The sequence below is a fragment of the Carlito syrichta genome, unplaced genomic scaffold (assembly GCF_000164805.1).
Source record: "Carlito syrichta isolate Samal-C Ts95f unplaced genomic scaffold, Tarsius_syrichta-2.0.1 Scaffold305628, whole genome shotgun sequence".
Taxonomy (NCBI): domain Eukaryota; kingdom Metazoa; phylum Chordata; class Mammalia; order Primates; family Tarsiidae; genus Carlito; species Carlito syrichta.
The window spans coordinates 201,675-219,666 of record NW_007249724.1 but is presented as its reverse complement, the minus strand read 5'-3'; the positions used below and the strand labels follow the sequence as shown (position 1 = coordinate 219,666).

Below are 17,992 nucleotides of genomic sequence, written 5' to 3'. Positions count from 1 at the left end.
CGGGGAGTGGCCCACTGCACTCCCAGTCTGGGTGACAGAGTGAGACTCCAACTCAAAAAAAAAAAAAAGAAAAAAGAAAATACATTCACAGGAACAGAGCAGGAAGAAAGGGATGATACCCCTCTAAGTTGGTTTTGAAAGTACATAAGACAATAAGCTGTCCATAACATTAACCCAGTTGGCTCAAGCAACACAGTTCCTGCAAGGCTAGAGGTTTCTGTGTACCTGGTCTCTTGTTAGAGGAAGAGAAATAAGTACAGTTATAATTTCTGAAGCCCACGAGGCCCCAGAGAGAAGCCGTTGAGGTGTGCTGAGAAATAGCACAAAGTCTAACTTCGTTGGAGAAAAGAAAGTGGAGCGTAACTACTGTCAATCTTCTCATGTGGAGATGGGAGGTCAGAGAGATCAGCATGATGGGCACTGCATGGGTGCCTTTAGATGTCAGACACTCTAAATACATGATATAATTTAATTCTCATAATATCCCTACTTTATATAGTTATTCTTGTTTTGTAAAAGTGGAAACAGAGGTCCAGAGAGTTTGGTTCATTTACTGTAGGTCACCCAGCTAGCAAGTGGCAGAGCCAGGGTTCAAATTGAGGTCTGTTAGTTTTCCAGTCCTCTTCCTTTTCTCCTTCACCACCCTGATATGAGTCAGTTTCCCCCATTCCTCTTTAAAGAAACACACTTGTTGTCCTCTGCTTAAGGGACAAGGACAATGTTCTCACCCAGGTGACAGATTACTTCTATTTCAGATTGGTAACTGGGTTACTCCTGGATACTCAGTCCTTCCTTCCAATAATGGAGCATATCGTGGAGCCTTCACTTCCATCTTCTTGTCCTTGGGAGGATAAATTCTCGCCGGGTTCACTCTTTCAGATTTGTTAGGCATCTTTTGCTGGACAGCTAGGCCAGTCCTTAGCACCACCAAAGCCCCCTCAGAGGCCTCATTCTAGGTTAGTGACTCCAGAGGCCCCATTTCCCCCAGGCCTTCTATATTTGGTGTCTCCACAAAGAAAGGAGGGGTATAAAAAGTGCATCAAATTAAAGGAATTTTCCAGGTGCAAGGAACAAAATTCAGGCAGGTTACAGGTCAAGGCAGACTAGCCACTAGCTTTTGCAGAAGTCTGGAAGGAGCACACTTATGACACAGAGTAGAGAGAAAGACACTTAAAACTGTGAAGAGCAAAATGTTGAAACTGAAGGGCTATGAAAACAATCTATCTAATTTATTGGAACATGTTTTCTAGCAGCTTTGGGTTAGAGCTGTGATTGCCTCCTGCAGGCATTTGTGACCTCATCCTTGCTCCCCCACCCTCCCCAACTGTAACTATAGGGTTTTCCCTTTATAACCTAACATGTGGTTTGCAGCAGGAAGTGCGAAATCCCAGGAATGAGTACAGGCTCAGGTTTCAGGCCCTAGAAAGACTCAGGTGAGTTACAAGGAATGGCCTTTGTTTCATATAAAAACAGAGTTGAAAAAAAGTGACCCCTTGGTTTGGAATGAGGTAATTAATTCTCCAGAAACTCCCACCAGTTTCCTGGGCAACAAAATCAATGTGTTGTTGCTAGAGAAACTGGGACTGACAAATCGGTTAAAATGACAAATTTTCTTTCTTTTTTTAAAAAACTGAGATTTCTTCCCTTACCAACCCAAATATACAACAAAACAATTCCAAACAACACACACACACACACACACACACACACACACACACACACACCCCTAACTCTTCCACTTCATCCTTTGACCCACTCTCACTCTTTAAAAAAAATTTAAGTTTGGAGCTATGTAACTATTATTATGTTTGAGATGAGAAGAAAAAGGTGGATCAAATCCCATGCATAATTATACATAGAACAAGATAGATTTTGGATATTTTTAAGGCCAAATATTCTCATTGTAAGTGGGGTTATGGTAGGGTCAGCATTCAGAATTCCTGGGGGTGCCAGGGGGAGGAAACCAGTACGAACTTTAGTTTATCATGAAGCATTGAGGAGGAATAATAATAAAAAAGCCGGACTCGGTGGCTCAGCCTGTAATCCCGTACTTTGGGAGGCTGAGGTGAGTGGACTGTCTGAGCCCGCGGGTTCGAGACCCACCTGGGCAACTTGGCGAGACCTCATCTCTACAATAAATCAAAAAATTAGCCAGGTGTGGTAGCACGCGCCTGTAGTTCCAGCTACTTGGAAGGCTGAGGAGGAAGAATCGCCAGAGCCCAGCAGGTCGAGGCTGCAGTGGCCAGGAGTGGCCACTGCACTCTAGTCTGGGCGACAGAGTGAGACTCCAACTCAAAAAAAAAAACCAAAAAAACAAAAAATGAGAATAATAATGGTACCTACCTCATGGGGTTGCTGTGAAGATTCAATGAGTTGGTTCCTTTAAAATGCTCAGAACATACCTTTGCACATAACAAGAGCTCAGTTAGTTATTGTTATTGTTCACTGTATACTACTCAAATTGATAAAAACTTGTTCCATTGAAGTATGAAGGTTTTCCTGGTTGTCATTCTGCTGGGGGTTAAAAAACAGCACAGTAACATCCACACATTGCAAACTATGATTTTAGAGAGATAAAAGCAGGGCAACTTGGGAGGATGGTAACAGATCATTTCTTCCTGCCTTTATTTCTGGGTGATTTTTTTCAAGTACACACTGGCTCCCACAGAAAAGTGCCAGGCTTCTCTAGTAACTGCTCTGTTGTGGGAAGAGTTTTTGCATTCATGATGCTCTAGTGGATTATTTTTGCCAAGTTTTTTTGTTGCTCTAAGCACTTCCTGGAGCCACCCCAGCCATAGGAGGATTCTGACCTCAGAGGGATGCCAGGCAGGGTTTGATGCAAACAATCCATGCTGTGCAAGGGCCAGATGGGTTCCACACAGCAAACACTGTTATTTCATTCACAAAAAGTCAAAAACAAGCTGATTTCGCCATTTTAGGCCTAAAGAACAGAAAAGTGAACAGCCCTATCCTGATATGCAGGCCTATCTTGCTGTAACTCAGTTTTGCAAATAGATGAACATAGGTGCAAATGAGAATTCCCAAAGTAATTGCTGGCTAGATGTAGATGGCTCAGCAAGAAAACCCACAAGGGCAAGGCTCCAAGTCCACATATGTTTTCCAGTCTCTTGGAAACTTTTGCCTTTTGTTGTTGTCCTTAGCCTTATGTTATCCCTCGTTTCCTCCTGAAGAAATAGATATTTGGATGATTAGAATGTGATCTAGCTAGCAAAAATTTAAAGGCACATAGTTGTTTTTATACCCAACCAAGTTTGATTAAGAAAGAACCTATGTGGGAGTTCGTACATTGGGGCTTAGGATGTCTAGATGGAGAGTTTGAAAAAACACAGGACTGGGGTTTAGGAGACCTAAGTCCTCACCTTTGTTTTGGGTGACCCAGGTATCACTTTTCACCATTGTCAAGTTCTTAGATTTCTTATCTGTGGAGTGCTTTCTATCCCTAAAATCCCTTTGAGTAAGGAATGTTGTAAACATCTGGTTCTGTTAGGCATCTTTAAACACTCTGTGATGGTTAATTTTATGTGTCTACTGTCTAGGATATGGTGCTCAGTTGTTTGGTCAGACACTCGTCTAGATGTTTCTGTGAAGGTATTTTGCAGATGCAGTTAATATTTACAATGAATTGATTTTGAGTAAAGCAGATTCCCCTCCACAATGTGTGTGAGCCTCGTCCAGTCAGTTGAAGGCCTTAAAAGTAATGGCTGAGGTTTCCTGGAGAAGTAGAAATTCTGCCTCAAGACTAGAAACATAGAAATCTCGCCTGTGTTGAAATCCTCCAACCTTTACACTCAAGCTTGCAATACCAGCTCTCATTTGAATGTCCAGTCTGCTAGCGTGCCCTATAGATTTCAAACTTTCCAGTCCCCACAACTGCATGAGCCAATTAAAAAAAAAAAAAAACAACTCTCTTTTTTTTCTCTCTACTAGAACATTTTCCCTGACTCATGTTGCACATGACTTCCCTCCCTGACCTCAGCTCTGGCTAATTTTTCTGCACTTGTCCCACCCTTCAACTTTACATTTCTAGCTTCAACCTTGTGCTTTTCTCCTACATGACCATGATTTAAACTTACCTTTTTGGCTCTGTCTAGTGTTTATTTTCCTGAATAAAATTTCCTCTGATCTGTCGCCAACCATAAACCTCACAGACTGACCCAGGGGGACCTGGGCAGGTATGACTGAGTACTATCACTACTGTCCACATGCTCATGGCCTCCAGGGCTTCTGCCTTTCTATACTTCAGTGGCTTACAGCTTTCTTGTCTTACATACTTCAGCTCAGAAACCACATTCTTTACACAGTGTTCCCACACTTCTACAAAGGGTTAAAAAATAGCAGGGCTCATGTCCATCTCCTGGGAGTTGAATTTCTCATTCATGTCACAGGAGACACGTGGTTACAAGAGGATGTATTTGTTAATTACAAGGGAGTGTGCAAATTATGATTATAAAGGAGTGTGTATAATCACCTTTCATTTATTTGCAAGGGTGATTTTTTTTTTTACAGAATAGTGGTGTGTGTGTATAGTTATTTCACAGCAAATGTTTGCAAAGCTCTTGGAGATCCATGGAAAGAGGCTGCTTGGCCAATGTTAAGAATTATTAGAAATACAGGCTTTGCTGTTGTTGTCCCTACTCTAGAGGACCCTTATCATATGACAAGTGCTTGCCTTTATAAGAGGCACCTCACAGGAATTCTAAGGCATATTATGACTTCAATGCATTGCCTGTCTGTCAAAGTCTAAAGGGCCCTATGCATGGTCTCTCAGTCTGCAGTGTGTTTAAGACATTTAGGTGTTTTCCTCTTCCTTGTACTCTAGTGGAACCAGGCTGAGCTCGTGTTATATAATACCGCCAGCTCACTCTGTAATGAGCAACTTCTAAGGTGGAGGCAGCAGGGGGAACAAAGCCACCTGGCCTTTGCCAACCCCTCCGTGCTCTGCCAGTGCACCTGCAGAGAGTTTGGAGGGCTTGGCCTGGAAGCGAGACTGCGTATTATGTTTCATTGTGTGAGATGACACAGTGCCTTTCCAGGACAGGCCAGACTGAAAAAAATCTGCCTTTGTTTCTTGGCCAAGTTTTATCCAAAGTCTCCCAGGACTTAGGATCATTAAGCAGCTGCCTCATTGAACCCCTACCTTTCACTCTCACCTCACCTGCTTTGAGAAATTTGATCGATTAGCAGAGACATGAAATATTCATAGGGAGCTCCCTTTGATCAGTGTCTCAAGAGCTTGCGGGGCTAAATTGGAGAAGTGTCACATGTTGGTTTTACCTCAGTAGCACTTATCCATGGTCCATGTGTGACCCATTGGTGTGCTAAATCAGACTGAGGTTTCATCACTATGCCTTAGGTATAAAACAAATATCATTCTCTCTTCCTTTACCTGCCAATACTAGACTGGGAGAGGTTATCAATTAAGGCTCTTATTTTGGGACAGAAACCCCAATTCAATTTGGTTTAAGTGAAGAAAGAAATGTATTGAGCCAACTAACTAAAAAGCCCAAGGCTAGGCTGGCTTCAGGAGTGACTGGCTTCATGGCTCAAATGAGGTCATCAGGACTTGGTTTCTCTCCATCTCTGGGCTCTGCCTTCTGTTGGATTGGCTTCATTTTCAGCCTCCATGTGGTGGCCCCCAGTAGTTCCAGACTCCCCCTTGTGGTGGCAAGATGGTAGCAATGGTTCCAGCCTCTGTAGCATAAAGCAGTAAACATTTTTTTCTATAAAGTTGCCAGGTAGGAAATATTTTAGATTTGTGGACTATGTAATTTATGTTGCAACTACTCAACCCTGCCATTATAGTGTGAAAGCATCTACAGATGATACATAAATGAATGAACATGGCTGTGTTCCAATAAAACTTTATTTACAAAAAACGGGTTGGATTCAGTCTATAGGCTGTAGTTTGCCAACCCCCATAACTATAGAGTTATTGTTGGCAAAAGACTGCTAAGCCAAGGGTAAATCTTCTGGCTTTCCTTGTAATTGAGTATGGCCATATGACTGAGTTTTCACCAACGCAACATGAGTGGAAGCAATGTGGACCATTTTTAGGCCAAAACTTTTAACAAAGAAGTATGTCCTTCACACTCTTTACCTTCTGCATCTGAATGCAGATGATGATAAAAGTTTTAGAAGTGGCAAAGTAACAACATAAAGGAGTCTAAATTACTTTGTGGAGGAGAGCCACTTAATGACCAGGAACAACTACCCGAGGCAGCTCTGTGCTAGGAAATACATTTCTATTGTGTTCGAGTCATTACACATTTTGGTTTTATTTTCAACAGCAGTTTATCTACCTTAAGTAGTACAGAAATCGGTGTCCGAGTGTTAACGTATGAAATAATCAAAATATGAGTCACTTAGTAGTTGTGCAATGGGAGGCAAGAAAACAGACTAGGCTGCAAAAGTGGTGAAGCCCATGTTATGCAGTGGCAAAATATTTCTTAAAACTATTGCAGGCAATCATTTGGAAGGCCATCCAAGTATCTGTTGAGTGTGCCACTCTAGGAGGAAGTCATTATATAGACACAGAATGTTAGTGTGTGTCAGGGTTGAGGTCTTTGCTGCTTAAAAGAAATTATTACTAGAAAAGTATAATCCCTGTTAATAATTGTTTAATTTATAAGCAGAAACAAAAGAGAATAAAGAGAGCCCTCAAATCTGGAAAAACCTATCTGCTGGACCGCAAACTGAAAATAAGACTGAATCAGAAACAAAAAAGCACAAACAAAGACAAACCAAAAGAAAACTCACCCACCCCCAAAAAAACTTTGAAAGGAGAAAAGCTCATTAATTCTCTGTTAAATGTAGCCCCTCAATAGTGCCTGCAGTGTTGCCTTTCCACACAAACCTATTGTTCAGATGACCTCCAGGTAACTGCCGTTACACTGAGAGAAAGCGATGGAGACAGGGAAGCAAATAATTTTCAGAACTAGGTCTGGTAAAGAACTTTGGGTGTGGTTACTGGCACTTGGAATTTATTGGAAGCAAATAAATGAGAAGCATTCTGTTTTTTGAAGGACTTATATTACCAAAGGAATCACGAGCTTGGATAATTTTTGATTGGTTAGACCTTGCTCTTGGTCCTAAATTTGTATGAGCAAGAATTGAGTTATGTTAAATAAGATTTATAGGAGGCTATTGGTTTGGATTGAGCTCTTGGATTGAAACAAAGCAAAATGGAGTCACTAAAGTTTCATGTCACCAAACCGAAACTAAGTTGTTTATCTGACCTTTCAAGAAATCAGGAGAGAGATGGATAGTAGACAAATCTCCAAATGGTTCAGTTTTAGCCAGCATGATAAGGAAGTCCCTCTGCTTAATCTTTACAAGAAATGTAACTTTGGGAAGTCCAGCTCACTTTTTTGTTTTCTGTTTCTGCTTCCTCAGCCCTTTTCTGCCTATAAAACCAATCTCCTCTGTTCAGTTTATCAGAACACTAATTCTATTTTATGGGATAAAGCACAACTCGATTCTAAAATCACAAATAAAGCCAATTAAGATCTGTAAACTAAATTTGTTGCAATTTTGTCTTTTGACAGCTATAAAAGGTATACAGTTTTCAGAGAGGATACTCCAGAAGTGACCAAAAAGGACCATGGACAAGGAAGGCTATCAGAGAGGACAGAGTAAGGGGCTCTAAAGAAAAATAGACAAGAAATTGTTCCCAAAGAGCAGGTTAGGGGAGTAAGCAAGGAACTGACCTTCCCTGTCAGGCAGAGGGTCTTCACAATGCTGACTCAGCAAGATTTCCTTATGCTATTAACCAAGGACTATGTTCTCGCCTCTCCCTTGTTTTTTGTGAATGGGAGTCTTATTGCAGTTATCAAGTACTGGTTCCAGCATTGTATAGTGACTGTGTGTTAGAAGGACAGATAACTGGCCTTTTAGTCAATAAACTGCTGGACCACAGTGAACCACATACAGACCTGATTGAGAGGATATTGAGTCCTCAGGTGTCCTGGACTTTGAGGTGGATATACTGACTGAATGAGACCTTGAGGAGGCATGATTGTAGTCTCCATGAAAAAGAAGGGTGCAAATGGACAGTTGGTGTCCAGAAGAGTGGGCTGCAATTAGACAGACAGCTGTTTACCAAAAGTCCTTTTCCTTTTCTTCCTGAGCACAGCTCATCCATGCTTCCCTGGCTGTACAAGCAGTGAGGGGTGGCTGCATGATGGAATTGTAACCAACAGAATGTGAGTGTGCCATTCCAGATCAAGAAGTTGATGTGTCTCCTTCTTGCTCTCTTTACCCTCTTGAAGGAAGACTACAGACAATGATGGGGTCTGAGGCTGTAGGGGATAGTGCAGCTAGAAGGAGTCTGGGATTCTGAATCACTACGTGTGGAGAACTGTCTTTAGGTGAATGCTGGGTGAATGAAAAATAAACTACTGTTTTTGAGCAGTTATAAAACTTCATATACTTGTGGCTACAACTTAGTCTACTTAATTAATATAAGAAGTAACGTGATCTCTCTCTATATGTTATCTGCTTAACCCCTTTCTCTGTCTGCAGACTTGTTCCTACTCTGTAACCCAGTGCTAGCCTGAGCTTCCCTTTCCCTAGAGGTCTCGATGAAATTGGAATGAACCTCCAATTCCTTATCCTGTGGGCATCCAAAGCCTTTGTCAAGATGTCTCTGAATTCTCAATAGAACTTCTGTTCTTACAGATTCTGTTCTCTCTTGAAGTCTTCCGCTCATGTGGTTTCTGCTCTGTTTCACCTTTTTTTTTGAGTTAATATACATACACACATACTTTTCACTCACACAATAATTTATGAGTATAAAATGTTGTAATGAGAAGTTGGTGAGGAAGACATGGAGGAAGAGCTTACACCCACAGTAGTGCAAAACCTCAAATGAAACATTGCCACTCTAAGTCACCCACCTCAGGTGAGTGCTCTCGACTTGTCCCAACTTGTCTCCCAAGTTTTCACTCTTCTCTCTCTTTATTTTTATTTTTCCCCTTTACTTATACTAAGAGCCAGACAAAAGCCCTTGGGTACTATGAACAGACTCAAGAGTTGGCATCCTGGGAAAGTTAGTGAGTGGGTGTCTTTTAAAGCCAATGTTTGAAGGGGAAGCAGAACTCTGTCTGGGGTATGTGGGTAGGGGGAAAAGCAAAGCAGAAGGGACCACACTTAGCCTCTACTCTGTCTTCCTGAGCAATTCAGCTCTGGCCCTAATATGCACAACTCATCGAGTAACATAAAAGAACTGTGTTTAGCTCAACTCACCCTTTTTATATCTATCTATCTATCTATCTATCTATCTATCTATCTATCTATCTATCTATCTATCTATTTATTGAGCTGGTGGTGTAATCCTGTCACCCAGACTACAGTGTGATGGCATGAACATTACTCACCACAGCCTTGACTTCCTGGGCTCAGGCAATCTTTCTGCCTTAGCCTCCTGCATAGCTGGGACTGCAGGCATTTACTACCACACCTGGCTAATTTTTTTTGTATTTCATTTTTATTTCTGTAAGAGTCAAGGTCTAGCTATGTTGCCTAGGCTGGCCTCAAACCCCTGGGCTTAAGCAGTCCTCCCGCTTCAGCCTCCCAAAGTGCTGGCATAACAGGTATGAGCCACTGGGGCAGGCTCTCAACTCACCCTTTTAGAAGTTGTTGTTTTAAAATCAACTACCTATTTTTATGCAATCATGTCCTTGGGGGCTCACTCCAATCACAAGTGATTTATCAAAGTATTTGTTGCAAATGTACCCTTCTCTTTCTGAGAAATTTTGGTAACCTAAACCTTTCCATTTTCTTCACACGTTTCATGACATTTGTACGACCCTAATGAGGTTTCACTATGGCTTATGGATTGGCATTCCAGGCATTAGTCTATCAGTTCCCTTCTAATACAGAATTGCTCAACTCTTTCCCTACAATTTAGGAGGAAAACCAAGAAAATGTCTTTTTATATCTTCAGCAGAATGGTTTTCCTTCCCCTATGATGTCTTGGCACCAACTTATGTTTGTTATTGAAGGATTCCCTAAGTAGTTTATTGTGGTACTTTCCCCAAAGATAATTTTTTATACCTATAATGAATTTTGATTATAGCTGTTAATATCATAAGAGTGTTTCCTACCTTATTTAACATATACTTGACAGAACATGATCATTTTCACCCTTAAACTATATTAACTTTCAGCTCCAGCAGGGTTGTCATGTACATCTGTACAGGTTGTACGCTAAACAACTCTTGGGGCTTCTTTTTCACTATAATCTATGTGATTGGTAATCTCTAAAGCTGCATAGTCCACAACCTGTACAGCTATATGTTATAAGGACCACCCACCATCCATCTATCATCTCAATGACCTAATTCCAGATTCCTGGGAGAAAACATTTGGTGATCCATTTTGGGTTAGTTTTTCACTCCTTTTACATGGGATATGCTTAGATTGGAAACATCATGTTGTACACACATTTATCCAGAACCTTACTCCTTTGGAGGAACCCATACTGGGGAGTGAGAAACAGCTCATAGAGAAGGGGTTATATGAGAAGGGTAGACATGCTGAAACAAGATATTGCCAAGGACCAGTGATAGAAAAAATGGATAGTCAAGGGATGCATAGAAATATCATCAAGGTGATGTTTTTCAAACTGTAAGCCATGACCCTCTAATGGGCTGTGCAATCAATTTAGTGAGTGACACTTTGAAAAAACATAAAATAAAAGAGATTAGAAAATATAAGACTGCAAGTCACCTAGTAAAAGTAAACTAGTATGTAAAGTGTGGATTGTGGTGCAAAATGATAAAAACGAAAAACAAACAAACAAAAAAAAATCCAGACCAAAGTGCAAACCAAACAGTGTCCCTTACTCTGTCAGCCCACAGGTTCCATGCAGGCACCCTGGGAGCATTCGTCTGAAAGGGTGTCTTTGGACCTTCCCTCTCCAACTGTTCCTGTTATCTTACCTGATCTTCTTTGCTGAAACTTTGTTTTGAGTCTTATTCTTGCCTCCTGTCATCCCCAGGTCTCAGACTTTCTTCTTTTCAACTCCATGCCTAGGCCCACCTAGGGAAAGTCCAGCCTGGTTGGATTCCCCAAAATCCCAGGAAGGGAAAGTTGAAAAAATGACAACAGTGTGAGTTGCCATGTCCAGCCTTCTCTTGCCCCACTTCCCAGCAGATGGAACCCCACTTTGGTTCCTCAGCCCACCTTTACCTTGGCATTTAATTGGTCAGAGTCTCCAACCTACAGGAGTAGGGCCTAAAGTTAGTTATGCTCATCTGAGTCCAGTGTCCCAATGGCATGGAGTACGTCTCAGGGTCTTGCTTCCTGAACCTTGACCTGTGGCTAACTGAGGCTAATTGAAACAACTGGGATGCTGCTTAAATGTTATGGCTTGTACTTTCTATCCTGGGGTTCTGCATGTAAGCCAAGTTGACCTGGGGACCAGAAAATGTCCCTAACATCTCCCTCTTCCTATTGGCAGGAAGGTCCTTTGTCTGAATGAACTGATTACCCACAGAACAACACTACCGCCTGCCTGTCTTTCAGGGCCCCTCCCACATGCTCCCCACAGAGACCACTTAAAAGCCAACTTGGGACAACAGCTTTCTGCATCAGGCTTGTGTGCAGGACCACCCTCTGACTACTTCTCCCACCTGGGGATTTCTTCTCTGGAGCTCTGGGAATACAATCTCTGATTTCCTATACCTGCTTCCTGTTCTTTAATTTTGGTGACTAGTTTGGATGTCCATCTCTGCAACTGTGCCTTAACTCTATTACTTGCTCTCTCTTTTGACCTGACCAAACATTAGAAGGATACCTACAACTCCTACCAATTATTCTCCCCAAATAGGGCAGCCAGATTTAACAAATAAGAGTACAAGTCATCCTATTCAATTGAAATTTCGTATAAGCAACAAATAATATTTGCATGTCGCATGCTATATTTAGGACAAACTTCTACTAGAAAATTATTCATTGTTTATCTGAAATTCAAATCTAACTGCATATTCTGTATTTTATCTGCAAACTCTCCCCCTACAGTTCCTTGCTGAGGGAATGGTCTTAAGCTCTTCTTTACACATGAGTAGTTGGTCATGCTCTGTACCACAGGACCCAGCCCCTGCCCCATTCCCAAGGTCATAACTGTTTGGATCAGCAGTGAGCACTTGACCCAAGGGCAGCTGGCATATAGATCAACCCACTGGTACAAAAGTTTTGCTCAAGAGGGAAAGAGTGATTAAGTGATCCAATCAGATATTCCCTCTCAGGAGTTTGAACTCAATAAGAGGAAGTGAGAGAAATCAGTTGGTAGGAGGAATGGAAGCCAAAAGATACAGAGAGAATGAATCAGTAAGTAGAATTCATGAAGTAGTGGAAGCCCTGAACAAGCAGCACTGAGGAGAGGGGAGGAGAGTAGAAAGGAGTTACTCAAGAGCAATTGGAACAGTCTAAGTAGAAGGAGAGAGGAAGGAAACCACTAGTCATGGTAATGGTAGGTTGCCAGAGACAGTGAGCACCAATTCTGAGAGTCCATGAGATACCATGCTGATTTGAGCTGCAACCTTCTAGTTCCCAAACTAAGAACCAGACTTCCTAAAACCCATCTAGGCCACACTTCTTTTTCTTTCTGTGCAGTCTGGTGGTTTAGTTTGGTTCACACAAGAAGCCTGTCTACTTGGCTGACCTTCTTTCTCATTTATATTTCTATCCATCCAATGAATTTTTATAATTTATGGTACAGAGTCAGCCTAACCCAGAAAGGAAACACTCTTAGCCCTGAATATGCTCTTTTGTACCCTCATCCGGGGGAAGGGGATTTACCTCCACCCTCACTTCTTACTGCCATGTAAAGCTCCAGATACTGTTATCTGCTGGAACCAACCTGGAACTTCAGACCCTATACCTTGTGGTACTGTCTGCCCCTCTGAAATCTTGGTTGTGGCATCTTCCCATCCCCACTGACCTAGTACCAAGCACAGTCTGGCATGTGTCTGGAGACCAATGACTGATGCTCTGATGTTCTCCATCTCTTTTGGATTGGTTGTGGTATAGAGGAATTAGAAGTCCCGAATGTGAGTTCTGGCTCTGCAACCTCAAATCCTCCAAGCCTTTTCTTCTCTATAACATGAGGGTGGTGTTATCTACCTGTGAGACCTGTTGTGATGCTTAAAATAGCAGATGTGCGAAAGTCTCTGTATAATAAGTCTTGAAAAAGCTTTCCTACATCTGAGAATAAGGAAGCTGCATTTTATGAGGGTGGCACTTTATAAGAACTCATATAAGTAGAAAACAAACACATCTCATGATACAAGATTCCTCCTGGCAAAGAATGGCAACTGTTTATGTTGGCCAGATGGTAGAATAAACAGAGCTTACAGTTCGCTGGGCTTTTAGCTAGAAAATGTTACAATTTTGGACACATTTTCAATTTTAGATTACTTGCATTATTTTTGAAATTTCTAAAAATAAATCTTTGCCATTACCTTTATTTTAAACTCTTTTAAATGCACCCAGATAAAATTTGCTTAAAATGCCCCTGTCTTGAACTCTGTGACTTGAGAGGGAAGATGAAAAATGCACTTTGTGATGCAAAATGGATGATTCTTTATGGTCCTGCACAGCTTCATGTTCCAGCATCACATTAGACTCTGTATCTGCTCAGTATTCACTCTGGAATTTTTTAAATGTCATAACAGTGTGTTTTCGAAATAATATGGTCATGCACCCCCCCCCAAGTGTATAATATTGTCAGGATGTTTTATCTGGTGCCATATATCTTGCACATGACGAATCCATTTCCCCAAACAAACCATCACATATGTCCACACTGCCTATAAATTTTGAATCCTAACATCTACACTATTACCTTCTAACATTTGGGTTGGCCTGAGTTGGGTAAAATTGGGTGATATTTTTAAGGAATTAGAGGATGTCACTCTTTTCTTCCTGACGGATCCCCTCTGGAGAAAGTAATGTCAGCAACATGCAAGACTTAACCCTGCTGGAGAAAGCCCCAGATACACTCCCCAGGGTACCAGGAGATTAAGCAGGCAGATCTGTAAGTATCCCCACCTCTGGGGGTGATAACAAGGTCACCCTGTACTTAGGTTTGGCTTTATAAGAATACATCTGGCATCAATAGAGTTTCTTTCCAAAGTGCTTTCCTATTTATGATCTCATTTTACCCTTACAGGGGAGGAAAGGAAGCTGGTTAGGACAAGCAAACTTGAGTTTCCCCTTCTCTGTGGCTGCACAAGCCATTTCACCTTCCTCAGATTCAGTCTTTTCATCTGTAAAACGGCATCATAATTGCTACTGGTCGCTTAAGTTTGTGTAAGTATAATGTTCCTGTGAGTTGGGCCAGGAAGTACTTGAGGAAATACAAGAAGCTGTAGACAAACACTATGATGATAAAAGTCACTTAAATACTCTGGAAGTTGTAGAGCTGGAAGGAAACTAAGAAATACACAGTAAAGAGTTTTTCAGACCTTATCTTGTGAAGACACACAGATGAATCATGGCATGACAGGGCATACTACTTTTCGGGCTCAGATTTTTGGTTTCTCACTTGGAGAGACACCTAAATTGTAAGCCAAATGCCATTGCTGGCATTGGCTCTTTCTCTGCCCTACTTTCACTCAAGGAAGCATGTCAGAATGCAGGTGAGAGAGGTTGTTATAAAGGTAACCTTGATTTTACTCTAATTTATTTTCAAAAGTGCTAGCATTCTTATATGGAATGTATCCTTCATCCAAACTGATTTAAGCAACAGTTAAAATTTATTGACTTGTGAAATAAAAGAATATCCAGAAGTAGATGCTTCAGTCATGGCTATATCCAGGGGCTCAAATAGCTTCAACAGGACTTAAAACTATTTATTCATCTCTAGGTTCTGCTTTTCTTTGCATTGACATTGTCAGACAGAGTCCTTTCATGAGTGATAAATGGCTGACGGCAGGCTTATCTTCAAAGCTTAGCAGTCTCTGTCAAAAGAGAGTTTTCTTTTCCCAATAGTTTCAGTGTCAGGTTTTAAGATTAAGACCCACTGGGCTGACTTGGAATCACTGTTCCCTGTCCCTGAATTAGTTACTGTATTCAGGGAAATGGGATGTGTTTATTGGCTAGGACTATGTCCTTTCTCTCTCTCTCTCTTTCTCTCCAAGATGGGGGACTGGGGGATGGAGCTAGGGTCAGCCTCATTTGAACTGAGGGAGGCATGGATATTCCCCAAAGGAAAACTGAGGGGCTATTACTAGAAAATGGGAGAACGGAAACTGAGTGGGCAAAACCAACAGACAGACATACAGTAAACATGAAACTTGGAAAATTATTAGTAAGAAATTACTCATAATACATGTTCTACACAGGGTTGTGATCTCCCGGTGTGTTAGGACAATATGGTGAAAACTAACTCATCTAACTCAATCCATTCATCTTAAAGATTTTATTGTCATTTGATAAGTTTGTTTTGGGCATAATGACTTGAAGTTTTGTTTGCGATTTTGACACCTCATGAGAGGTCTTCTCAGTGTTAGGAGCCAGCCTAAGGGCTCTTCTCACAAGTTTCCCAAGAGAGAAATTGTGCCTCCAAAGGTGAAGAGGCCTGCTTTATAAACATAGCACCCATGCTTCTTGCAGTGGAAAGCAAAACTTAAAATACTTAATACTTTGGTTTTCCAACTTTTTCGTGACTCCAGAGGTGGTAGAAGGAGTTGCAATTCTTATCATCTGCGTTTAGAGACAGGAAAATTGAAATGGAGAGAGAATGGGCTCATGTGTAGGCAGTCCAAGGACCATGCCTGGTACCACATTCCTCAGGCAGTGTGACTAGCTACTTCCGTGGTGTGATTAGAGGCACTTCGCAAGGCTTACTAATACTGTAAACCTCTAAAATAAGCCGTCTCTGCCACAAAAGTGCTTCTTAATGAGATGTGTGTAGTTTAATGGGATCAAGGCATTAGATTATCTGGAGGACAATGTATAATTAATGCACTTTGGGGAGTCAGTTCAATTTAACAAATAGTTATTGAGGACCTACTACTAGTTGTATCATTAAGAGTATTTTTTTGTTCCAAGTAAAGACACACCTTGGAGATATTGTGGGTTTGGTGTCAGACCACTGCAATAAAGTGACTATCGATATAAAGCGAGTCATATAAAGTTTTTGGTTTCCCAGCGCATATAAAAGTAATGTTTATATTATACTGTAGTTTATTGAGTGTGCAATAGCATTATGTCTAAAAAAACCCCACAATGTACATACCTTAATTTTAAAATACTTTATTGCTAAAAATTGCTGACACCGAGACACAAAAGTAAGCATAGGCTGTTGGAAAAACAGAACTGATAGACTTGCTCGACACAGGGTTGCCGAAAATCTTCGATTTATAAAAGACTCAATATCTGCAAAGTGCAATAAAATGAAATGCAATAAAATGAGGTATGCCTATAATAGAAAACCCAATTCCAACAATCTTAAAATATAAAAAAAAGTATTGACAATTCCAGTGTTAAGGAGTTTTTCAGGTGAGGCTTTATCCAGAAGTTCAATTATGTTGTCAAAGACCCAGCTTTTTTCTCTTTATTCTCAGACTTTTGAGGGGTCTGCTTCATCCTAAGACTGGTGGCCTTATGATCACAGGGTGGCTGCCAAAGTGTTCTGAAGGTTACATTCTTTCTCATTTATACCTAGAATGAGAATAGTTATCTAAGAAGTTTACAAGGTTAAGATAGCTCTTTCCTAGGTTCAACTGGGCCATGTACTGCCTATTCTTGAACCATGCTTGGTGGCCAAGGACCATGCCTGGTACCGCATTCCTCAGAGTCATGTGGGCTGTGGAAGGGAGGGGGCTTTTTTGTATGGAGTCCATGCACTGTTAACAAGAGGAAGATAAATAAATGCAAAAATGCATCTCATTAGAAGCTAGAATTTTGTTAATAAGTAGAATTGTACTGAATATTTGTAAAACATAACAAAGGGAATCAAGTCTCAAGGGAAAAAGAGAAAATAATTTTAATTTGGGGTATTTTGAGTTTGAAGAGTGTGTAGAATATTTGGACAATGCTGTTGGAGGGCAAGTTAGAAATAAGGAGTCAGCCAGGCTCGGTGGCTCAGCCTGTAATCCCGTGCCTTTGGGAGGCTGAGGTGAGTGGATTGCCTGATCCGCCTGGGCAGGCGAGACCTCATCTCTACAATAAATCAAAAATTAGCCGGGCGTGGTAGCGCGCGCCTGTAATTCCGGCTACTCAGAAGGCTGAGGCGGAGGATCGCCGGAGCCCGGCAGGTCAAGGCTGCGGTGGCCAGGAACGGCCACTGCACTCCAGTCTGGGCGACAGAGTGAGACTCCAACTCTAAAAAAAAAAAAAAAGAAAAAAGAAATAAGGAGCCAGACTTCTGAGTCCTGGTTTGTGTTGGAGTTGTTGATATGGTGGTTAAAGTCATGACAGTTGAGGCGAGCAGGCACAGGGCAAGCACTCAGGGAAGGGCAGGGAGATAAGAAGGAGCCTTGGCACTTAAAAGGTGGGAAAAGGAAGGGGGACCAAGAGCACCAGAAAAGTGAGAACACTGTTTCAAGAAGGCCTAGGGAGAAGGGGCAGTTCAAGAAGGAGGGAGGGTCATCTCAGACCAGGTAAGATGAGATCTTAGTGGTGTCTGTTCAGTTTAGCAACAGGTAGGTCATTGGTGGTTTCTGCAGAGGGATGCCAAATGGTGGAGAAGGGGTCAGTGAGACAAGAGTGGAAAGTGATGTGGCTGGGGCACTGACAGGGGACTTCATCATGCAGAGCCTGTCTTTTAAGGTCAAGAGGCAAAGGAAGAGAGAGCAGAACTCGAGATAAAGGAGCAGGCTCTCCTTTTATTGAAAGGGCATTGAGGAGGTTAAATACTTTTTGTATCAGCCCACTTGACCAAATCAGGATTGAGATGGGGGCTGGGATCTGCTTTAGATTGTAGACCACAGCATATAGACCCCAGATATCTTCTTCTCCTAGA

The 17,992-nt window shown here is 41.6% G+C and overlaps 1 protein-coding gene across 1 annotated transcript in view; it reads right to left on the bottom strand.

Annotated features, from left to right (window-relative positions):
- The window catches only part of ADD3 (adducin 3), a 195,324-nt gene extending 192,837 nt beyond the window's left edge, over nucleotides 1-2,487 (bottom strand). Inside the window, exon 1 of the mRNA XM_008061832.2 lies at nucleotides 2,344-2,487. The gene's annotated coding sequence lies outside the window, so the exon portion shown is untranslated. The remainder of the gene's footprint in view (nucleotides 1-2,343) is intronic.
- Nucleotides 2,488-17,992: the final 15,505 nt, after the last annotated feature.